The following is a 9,612-nucleotide window of genomic DNA, read 5'->3' on the forward strand; positions in this document are numbered from 1 at the left end:
GTTTAGGCCTAGGATTTAAATAGAGGGAACCCTAGAGGTCGAGAGGCTTCAGAGAGGGGAAGTGACTTGCCCCAAGAGGTGGACTTAAACCCACTCCTTTAGACATCAGTGCTGTTGTCACTATGCCATGCTACAGCCCCATTACTAGAATGTAAGCTCCAAGAAGGAAAAAAACAAAACAAAGCCAGGAGCTACGCTGGGTTTTTTCACAGGACGGAGATGTGAAAAAAAAGGAAAAAAAAAAACAACCATACCACCACCCCCCCTCCCAGGTGGACCCTGGAGAATACAATTCAATCAGTATTTATTAAGCAAGGTTTAATTGCTAGATTCTAGGGATACTGCTCTTACACAGCTCATGGACTATGGCAGCATGAAGGGGAGGAGGGTGTCCATGCACTCAGGCAGCTAGAACATGGTACTGCGTGAAAGGAGCTGGAGCTCAGCAGGAGCACCTGAGAAAATCAGGGAAGGCTTCTGAGAGAAGGCAGCCCCTGGGCTGGAGAGAAGCAGGGGTGAGAAGCCAATCCATTCCAAGCTCAGGGCACAGCACACTGAGTAGGTGGTGGTCAGGTTTGGTTGAAATGTAAAGTATATAAAGGGGAGTAATGTTACAGCTAGAAGAAAGCTAGATTAAGGAAGGAATTCAACAATCCTTGAGAAGATTGTATTTTATCTGGGAGGAAATAGGGAGCTACAGAAGGCTTTATGGTAAATGAAATGACACGGTTAGACCTATGCCTTGGGAAGATTTTTATATAGCGAATCAGAAAAATCCCATTGGGACAAATGAGATTCCTCATAATCTAGAACAACTGTGGGGAAAATCTAAGGAAAAGAAAAAAATTGCATAAGTATGAAGAAATTACAAATATAAAGAAAACAAAATCTAAGGAAAAAGTAAAAACTGCAGAAATGATTCTGCCATGGAAAAAGAAATAACGACAATTTACTTTTACAGGATAAGACTTTGAGTTATTAGTATCCCCATTTTACAGATAAGGAATCTGAGGCTCGGGCACACAGCTAGAAAATCTCTAAAGTGCCAAGTAAACTCAGGTCTCCCTGACTTTAAGGTCAACTCTTTCTCCGCTGGGTCACATAAGGAGCCTGTGAATTTTCTAACGTCCTTGGAGGCCAGGGCATTCCTCTTTTTGCTCTTTGTACCCCGAGTCTAGCAAAGCACCTTGCTTAATAAATGTTTGTTGAATCAAATACCTATAGTACTCTTTCCATTTCTCCATCCTGTGGGGAAACATGACATAGTTCCTGCTTTCATAAAGATTGCAATCTAATAAAGGGACACCAACGTGTACACAGCATGGATGTGACATCAGAGGAAGCGTGTGTGAAGAATTATGCTTCCTCAGTCTCCTAATCTGTAAACTAAGCAGTTTTAAGTAGATGACCTTAACGGTCCCTCCCAGCTCTAAACCCTCTGATTCCATGGGCTTCTCTTCACCCTACCCCTACACAAAATGTGTGCTGCCTCTCACATCCTTACCTATTTCTTCCCCTCTCCTTCAGCAGACTCTGAGCCCTGGAGAGCAGCAATTACACCTGGCACATGGGAGATCCTTAATAAATGCTCACTGAAAGCAGAAGAGAAGTTGGAGGTAACTCTACAGAGGATAAGAGTTGTTTGCTTTCTTTGAGAAAGAATAAATTCTTTTGTTTTTCATCTTTTCATCACCGTATTCTCCACACACAAAAAATGTTTGCTGAACTCAAGTAAAGGGGAATTGAGTAGAAAAGAACAATCTGGTGCTTTCCATTTCTATTGTGAATAACATAGAAGCAAATAAATGAACATTTCTATCTAGCTTTTAAGTCCCCTCCTGACCTGGGCCCAACCTCCCTCTCCAATCTCAGCACACAGCACACCCCTCCAGCACCCTAAGGCCTAGGCAAGGGGCCTCCTCCAGTGCCCTCCCTTTGTACTGGCCCTCCCACAGGCCTAGAATAAACTGCCTCCTCCCTATGCCTCAGGGTCCCACCTCTACTTTTGAGATGAAGCTCAAGAACCATCTTCTACATGAAGCCTTCGCTGATCTCACCAAACAGCTTGTCTTTATTTTGTATTTACTCACTCTGTGTTTGCACTGCACAGACTCCTATATGCCCTTGCTGACTTCCCCACTAGAGCTTGAGGTCTTCCTGCACACAGATCATTTCCTTCTCCATCTTCATACATCCAGGAATTAGCAGTAGGTCTGGCACACAGTCTGTGTTTAATAATTACTTGCTGAGGGGCAGCCAGGTAGCACAACGAGTAAGAGCACCGGCTCCAGTGTCAGAACGACCTGGAGATCGAATCCCGGGCTCAGACACTTAGCACCCACACAGAAACACCTGGCCGTGTAACCTTGAGCAAGTTACTTAACCCTGATTGCTTAAAAAAAAAAAATTACTTGCTGACTGAGACTGGAGCAACATGGGCGAGACCCATCCAGTAACTTTTCCCATCAAGAAGATTGAGAGATATAAGAAGGAGAAGTCGAGAGAGGTTTAAAAAATCCATAATTTCCAACTAGAGGTGATAAAAGGCAGCAAAGACTTCTACTGAGGTGATATAGGTGAGGACCAGCTTAAGGAATCAACGGATACCCTACAAGGAGCCCTTCTATTGAGAGTCTAAGATTTATAAGATTTAAGTCTAACTTTAAAAAACTAAAGTTTTGCCTTCTCACCAAAGATACAAACCCCACAGTTTACCCAAATTGATAATGTAGGTTAAAGATGAACCAGAGCAAAATTACATAATGCCTTTTATCCTAGCAACTCCTGGGAAGATCTGTCTCCCCAGTAGACCATCGGCCCCTGGAGAGCAGATCTCCTCATTCCCCTTAGTGTCCTCCACAGAACATCAGTCATCACTCTAAATGACAATGCTATTCATTTGTATGGAGGCTGCATAAACCAAGAAGGAAGGTCACTCAATACAGGGCTACTCCACATCTGTATGGGGGATTATACTTTTCAAAGCTTCTTTCATATTCATTTTTACATTTGATCCACTCAATTAGTGAATTAGAGTAAGACAGAAGTTAGTACATTCACTTTAGGGAGGGGAACCTGAGCTATAAAAGAAGAAATGACATCACAGGGTCAAAAAGTCAGACAGTGAAAGAAACTGGACTTGAAATCCAAGTCACCCAATCCTTAACACTCTTTCAGTTCTTACCGCTTAGTAGTTCAGTCGTCTGACTCACTGTGACTTCACATGGAGTTTTCTTGGCAAAGAGACTGGAATGGTTTGCCATTTCCTTCTCTAGTGGATTAAGTCAAATAGAGTTTGAGTTCTTGCCCAGGGTCATACTGCTAGTGAGTGTCTGAAGATGGATTTGAACTCAGGTCCTCCTGACTTCAGAACCAGTGCTCTATTCACTGTGCTACCTAGCTGCCCCTAGGCTGGCATTTATACAAGAGCCATTCCTTAACAGATAAATAATCAAAGGATATGGAGAGGTAGTTTTCAAAGGAAGAAATCCAAACTATTAATAGCCATGAAAAAAAACAACAACACTCCAAATCCCTAATAATGAGAGAAATTCAAATGAAAGCAATTCTCAGGTTCCACCTGAGACTCATTAGACTGCCTAAGATAACAAAAAAAGAAAATTACAATTGTTGGAGGCTCTTCAGGAAAAGACACACTGATATATTGCTGATTGAATTGATCCAGCCATTTGGAACTATGCTCAAAAAGTTAATAAACTGTGCACGTCCTTTAAGTCAACAACATCACTACTAAACCAAAAAGTACAAAAATAGTTTTAACAACTTTTTAATAGCAGAAAAAAAAACTAGACACTAAGGGGATGCTCATCTATTGGGGAACAGTCAAAAAATTTACGGTATATAAAAGTATTTATACAGTGCTTTGAGGTTTGCTAAAAGCTCTACAAACATTATTTTATATTAGCCTCTTTGCAACTCTGGGAGGCAGGCCCTATTATTATCCTCTAGAGACGAAGTGATCTCCCCAGGCTGAGGCCACATCGGAACTGACTCCATGCCCAGTGCTTATCCACTGCACCACCTAGCGGCCTATGCCAAAAGAAAAGACAAAATGGATCTTTCTGCAAAAACTAAAAGATCTATAGGAACTGACTCCAAAGTGAAGTGAGCAGAACCAAGACAATTTACACAACAACAAAGACATGAAGAAAATAACTTTGAGAGATTTAAGAATTGACTGATTCAACGACCAACCATAATTTCAGAAGACCAAGACGAAATATGCCACCCAACTCCCAGCAGAGGTAATAAGCTTGAGGCACAAAACGAGTCATTTTTGTGTAAGGTCCACGTGGGAATCCATGTTCTCTGTTCAGCTTTATAGTTACACACAACCTGGCCCCAGCCTACCTTTCTAATTTTATTGGACATTCCCCCTTTTCCACCAGGTGGTCCTCTCTGCTCCTCACAAACAAGTGTGTATTTGCAAAGACTGTCCTGCAGAGCCGGAATACTCTCTCTCCTGCCTCTGCTTCAGAGAATTTTCTCCTCCTTCAAGAAGGAATTCAAACACCACCTTCTACCTGCTTTTCCTGATAACCTTGCATTTAGCTCTTTTCTGTTTACTTCTATTTATTCTGCATATTCTTATATATGTTTTATTTCCCCAAATAAGAATGAGAGCTCCTTGGGGTAGATCATTTCATTCTTTCTATCTATCCATGTCCACAGGGCCTAGCACAGTGCCCGGCACAACAGGAGGTCCCCAATAAATGTTTGCTGATTGGCTGATAGGAGAACAAGGAACCCCCTCAGAGTCAGACTATATATGACCTCAAATGCCTTGGTAGAAAATGGGGATCCCCTGGAGGGATTTTGAGCAAAAAAAGTGCTGTAACCAAACCATGGCCTAATTTACCTGGTTTACCTGGAATCAACAAGGAAGATGAAGGAGGGAAGACAAAAGGACACTGTTAAGAAAGTATTGCTATAATCCAGATGTGTTGTAATGAGGACAGGGAGTAGAAGAGTTGAGGAAAAAAAAGAGATGCAGATGAACTGGAGTGTCTGTTGAAACATTCTCTCCCTGAGTCTCTCTATTTCTGTTTCCACTCTCAGAGCACAGGAGGCTTTTGGTTTTCTAAGACAGAGAAGCAGAGCAAGTAGTTAAGTTGAAGGAAGCCAAGGAATTTTATATATAGGGAGCATGTTTGTAGCATTTGACAAATATTTGTTGATTTGATGTGTAACACCACCAAACAAGAGCAGGCTTAAAATTCCTAGGCTACCTGCATTAGCACCAAATTTATTCCCTTAAATCAGACTTCCATCTTGCCTTCCCCATCCTTGTGGTCCTTTCCCAAGTCATCAGCACCAACACCAGACAATAATCAATAAATCAATAAAGGAGATGAGCTTTCACCTACCTTACTGCACTGGAGATGGAGGGGATTGGAGAAGAACACCACATAGCTTTGGGAGAAATATTATAAATGTCCTTCCTATCCACATGCAGAAGCCCAATGAGTTATGAATACCAATCTTTACTCTTCCACATAAGAAAAGTATTTTCTTCCTCTGTTGGGGATCTCAAGTGTTAGAAAAGGCTTCCAAGGCAAAGAACAGAGTAAGAAGTCTTGGTTTTCTTTCTGCTTGAGGCTCCCAAAATTCTATAGCTAGCCACAATATCTTTAGAAAGGATGTCTCTGACCAAAAGCTGTTCCCCAATTCATACTGTTAAACAGTCAAAGGATTTGAACAAATAGTTCTTAGGAGAACTGCAAACTATTATCAAATGAAAGAGTATTCCAAATCACTGAGAAGAAAGCACAACAGCTCTAAGATTCACCTCACATCTGACGAACAAATCAAAAGATTGGAAAAGTCGATGTTTGAGGGATTGTGAGAAAATGGACGTACCCATGAGAGCCACAGTGGAACTCCAATTATCCCAGAAAGCAATCTGGAATCATGCAAAAAAGTGACTTAAAGGCTCCACTGCTAGTCATGTAACTCAAGGAGATAAAGGCCCCACATTAGGAGCAAAAAATTGAAAACACAGTAGATGCTCAAATAGGCAAATAAGTTTGGCTACATGAATGTAATGGAATATTACTGTTCTGTAAGAAATTATGAATCCTAGGCTCAGACACTTAGCACCCACCCAGAAACACCTGGCCATGTAACCTTGAGCAAGTTACTTAACCCCAATTGCTTAGGGCCGGCCAGGTGGCTCAGCGAGTAAGAGCACCGGCTCCAGTGTCGGGATGACCTGGATCAAATCTGGGCTCAGATACTCAGCACCACACCCAGAAAATAAGTGGCCACGTAACCTTCAGCAAGTTACTTAACCCCGACTGCTTTAAAAAAAAAAAAGAAATTATGAATATGATGAATACACAGAAGCATGGAAAGCCTTACATAAACTGAAGCTGAGTGAAGAAAGCAGAGACAAGAAACTATACATAATAACTACAAAATGATATAAATGGAAAGCACCACCACCACAAAATAGTCAAAAGTGAATGCTATAAAACTGCAAAGAAAAAAGCACAGCTCCTGGTATGGAACATTACACATATTTTCAGACTTTTTTAATGTATGGATTGGTTTTGCTAAATTTTTTCTCTCCTTTTCCTTTTTATTCTTTATTATAGGAATTGGTTTTTTGGGAGAGGGAGAGACTGCATAGGGAAGTGTAAGAGATGTAAAAAAATTATGTCAATACAAAATGGTAGGTGGTACAGTGTTGGAGTGTTTAGACTTAAGAGATAAGGCCAGCATAAATCCTGCCTTGGATTCTCAATGACCAAGGGCAGTCATTTAACTCCTCTGGACCTGTTTCCTCACCAGTAAAATGTAGATAATAGTAACAACTACCTCACCATGTTATGGTAAGGATCAAATGAGATAACTTACGTAAAGTACTCTGTAAACCTTCAAGAGCTCTCTCTCTCTCTCTCTCTCTCTCTATATATATATATATATATTTTTTTTTTTAAGCAATTGGGGTTAAGTAACTTGCTCAAGGTTACACGGCCAGTTATTTGTGGGTGTGGTGCTAAGTATCTGAGCCCAGTTTGACCCCAGGTCTCCTGACTCTGGGGCCGGCGCTCTTACTCACCGCGCCACCTGGCTACCCCAAGAGCTATATTTTTAAAGGGAGCTCTCCAGAGACAACAGTGGACAATGAGCCATATCCTCCAGAAAGACATGTAAGGGAGAACTGTGGGTGTGTTTTTCTACCAACACACACATAAGGACCTTCTACCTATTAGGCACTGAGGTAGGCACAAAGACAAAAGCCAGATGTCCCCGCCCTCCAAGAGCTTACATTTTAATGGTAAGATAACAAGCCCAAATACAGTATAAAACATGTGAAAAGCAGAAGCTATACCTATGGCTCCAAGAAGAGAGTCTGGGCATCTCTTAGATGCCGGGAAAGCTGGATATGGGAGACTAATTCATCCAGAGGTGAGGGGCTCAACCTCCCTCCCACCCATCTGGGGTACCTAGTAGTGAGTGCTCCTGGAATACCTCAAGATATCTGGTATGGAATGGGGATTTGTGGACTTTCTGACCTTTAAAACCAACCAGTTGCAGTGTTCACAAAATTCCGAGACGAGGATGTAGTTTTAGTACTTGATGAGATAACAGCAAGGACACTCTCATGATAAGAACTGATGATAGTTATGCAGGGAGAATAGAATGATGGATTCAGACTCTCGATTCAGCAACAGCACTGGACAAAATGTTTTCTGCACCCAGTTCATGGTCATGTCTCAACCCTGATATGCCACTCGGTATATAGTCACGGAACTGAGAATGGCCCTTGTTCTCCTATTGCTTTGCTGCCAAAACAGAGAGATATCGGCCCATATTTTGGACCAACCAGAGTAACATAACCCTACTGGTGAGCAAGTACAAAATTAAAATGAATAAGTATAGGCCACGTTGCAAATTGTACAAAAGTAAAAAAGGGAAAATTTGTGAAAGCATCTGTGAGACCTCCTTTTCATTTTCTCCAGAAATAATGAGGAATTTCTCCAGATGAAAACTCTTTCCAGACTCTTCTGTTTAGGAAAGTTGAAAGTACAAAAGCTAGGGCTTCCCTGTGAAATGGAATAAGGATCATAATCAACCTTGACTCTTGTCTAGATGGGATCACTGCCTTCCCTCCCACCATGGGTGCCTGGTGCCATGACCCAGGTAAGGACATTGTCTTCTTTTTTTAATTTTGAAGTACTTAAGGGGAGTGGAGCAAGAAGGAATTGAGTAGTTCCAGAATGTTAGCCCAGAACTGTATGTTAATGCATTATGATCTTTTCTTTTTCTAGATTCCTATATATGTTATGCCAAATCATTTTAGGCCAGAGTTTTATCAGAGGGCAGGGAAGACTGCCATTTTTTTTACATCTTTCTTCCAAAGCTAGAAAAAGCTTGGATATGTTGCTGCTGTCAGTCGTCTCAGTTGTGTCTGACTCTTCTGGACCCCATGTGGAGTATTCTTGGCAAAGATGCTGGAGTCCTGTGCCATTTCCTTCTCTAGCTAATTTTTTTATGGATGAGGAAACTGAGGCAAACATGGTTAAGTGACTTACCCAGGGTCAAATTGCTAGTTAAGTGTCAGATCTGAACTCACAACGATGAGTCTTCCTGACTTTAAGACAAGCACTCTATACACTTAAATTCAATAAAATAGTTTCTGGCAGACTTAAAGAAAAAAAAGAGAAAGAAAACTATCAGGTTCGGGTGGGGAGAGATAACCAAAGAGAACTCATGCAGAAGATAAGGCTTGGGCTAAAACTTTTAGGAAACCCCGGGTTCAAAGGGGAGGGAGAGCAGTCCAGGCATAGAGGCTAACCCGGTGGGAAAATCGAATGCAATAGGTGACAGAAGTGGCATGGACTCACTGAAGGAAAAAATACCCCTGCCCCTTTAGCAGTCTGGCGGCAAAGCCATTTTCTCAGGCACAAAGTAAAATATTACAAAGGATGACAATTATATTGAACCAGTTAGCAAAATACTCATGGAACAAGCGCACGGACCCTAGGCTGAGCAGCCCTAGGTCTTGGGCTCCAAGAGAAGAGGAGAACCAGAACTGGTCACGGGATCTGAGGACCGTATGACCACAAAGTCCCCCTACATACCATATTCCTGACAAGCGGCCCCCCAGCCTCAACGCTTAGACTGGGGGAGGGGAAGGGAGAAGAGGAAGGAAAGGCAGCTCGCTATCTTCCCTACTATTTTTTAATCCTGAACAAGGAAGGATTCTGGGGGAGGGATTATCAGGACGAATAGCAGAATAGAACCTCAGATGCAAAGAACGACAGGCAGATTCCAGAACTGCTTCATAGCCCCTCTCGGGTACCCACTTTTGTTGCCAATTCCCATGGCCCCGCCCCCTTTGCTGTCCACGTGACCCACTCAGCTGCCCTCTACCAAGATGGCTGCCGGGATAGGCCCTCTCTTCCTTTGCGCATGTGCGCTCCCGCCCTGACTCCATTAGTCCCGCCTCCCAGGCTGCACCTCTGGCCCTACAGCTTTCTTTCCCTCCCGCTTTCTCTCTCCTACCCGAGTCGGCTGGGCCCGGAAGTGGATGCCGCCGCTCGGCGGAGAGGACGAGTGGGAGGGGGAAAGTGCTTCCGGGGA

The 9,612-nt window shown here is 42.6% G+C and overlaps 1 protein-coding gene across 4 annotated transcripts in view; it reads right to left on the reverse strand.

Annotated features, from left to right (window-relative positions):
* The window catches only part of CSAD (cysteine sulfinic acid decarboxylase), a 33,982-nt gene that overhangs the window by 23,041 nt on the left and 1,329 nt on the right, over positions 1-9,612 (reverse strand). Inside the window, exons 1-2 of one of the 4 annotated variants that reach the window (XM_069101188.1) lie at positions 2,091-2,413; positions 1,505-1,592 (exon numbers count right to left, since the gene is read on the reverse strand). The exons of 2 other annotated variants lie outside the window; for them this stretch is intronic. The gene's annotated coding sequence lies outside the window, so the exon portion shown is untranslated. Of the gene's footprint in view, positions 1-1,504; positions 1,593-2,090; positions 2,414-9,612 lie in introns of those variants that run through there. One more of the 4 variants, XM_069101186.1, reaches the window with a different exon arrangement.

The sequence above is a fragment of the Petaurus breviceps genome, unplaced genomic scaffold (assembly GCF_028583685.1).
Source record: "Petaurus breviceps papuanus isolate PSGF00001 unplaced genomic scaffold, PetGlider_PUasm1.0 454, whole genome shotgun sequence".
Taxonomy (NCBI): Eukaryota; Metazoa; Chordata; class Mammalia; order Diprotodontia; family Petauridae; genus Petaurus; species Petaurus breviceps.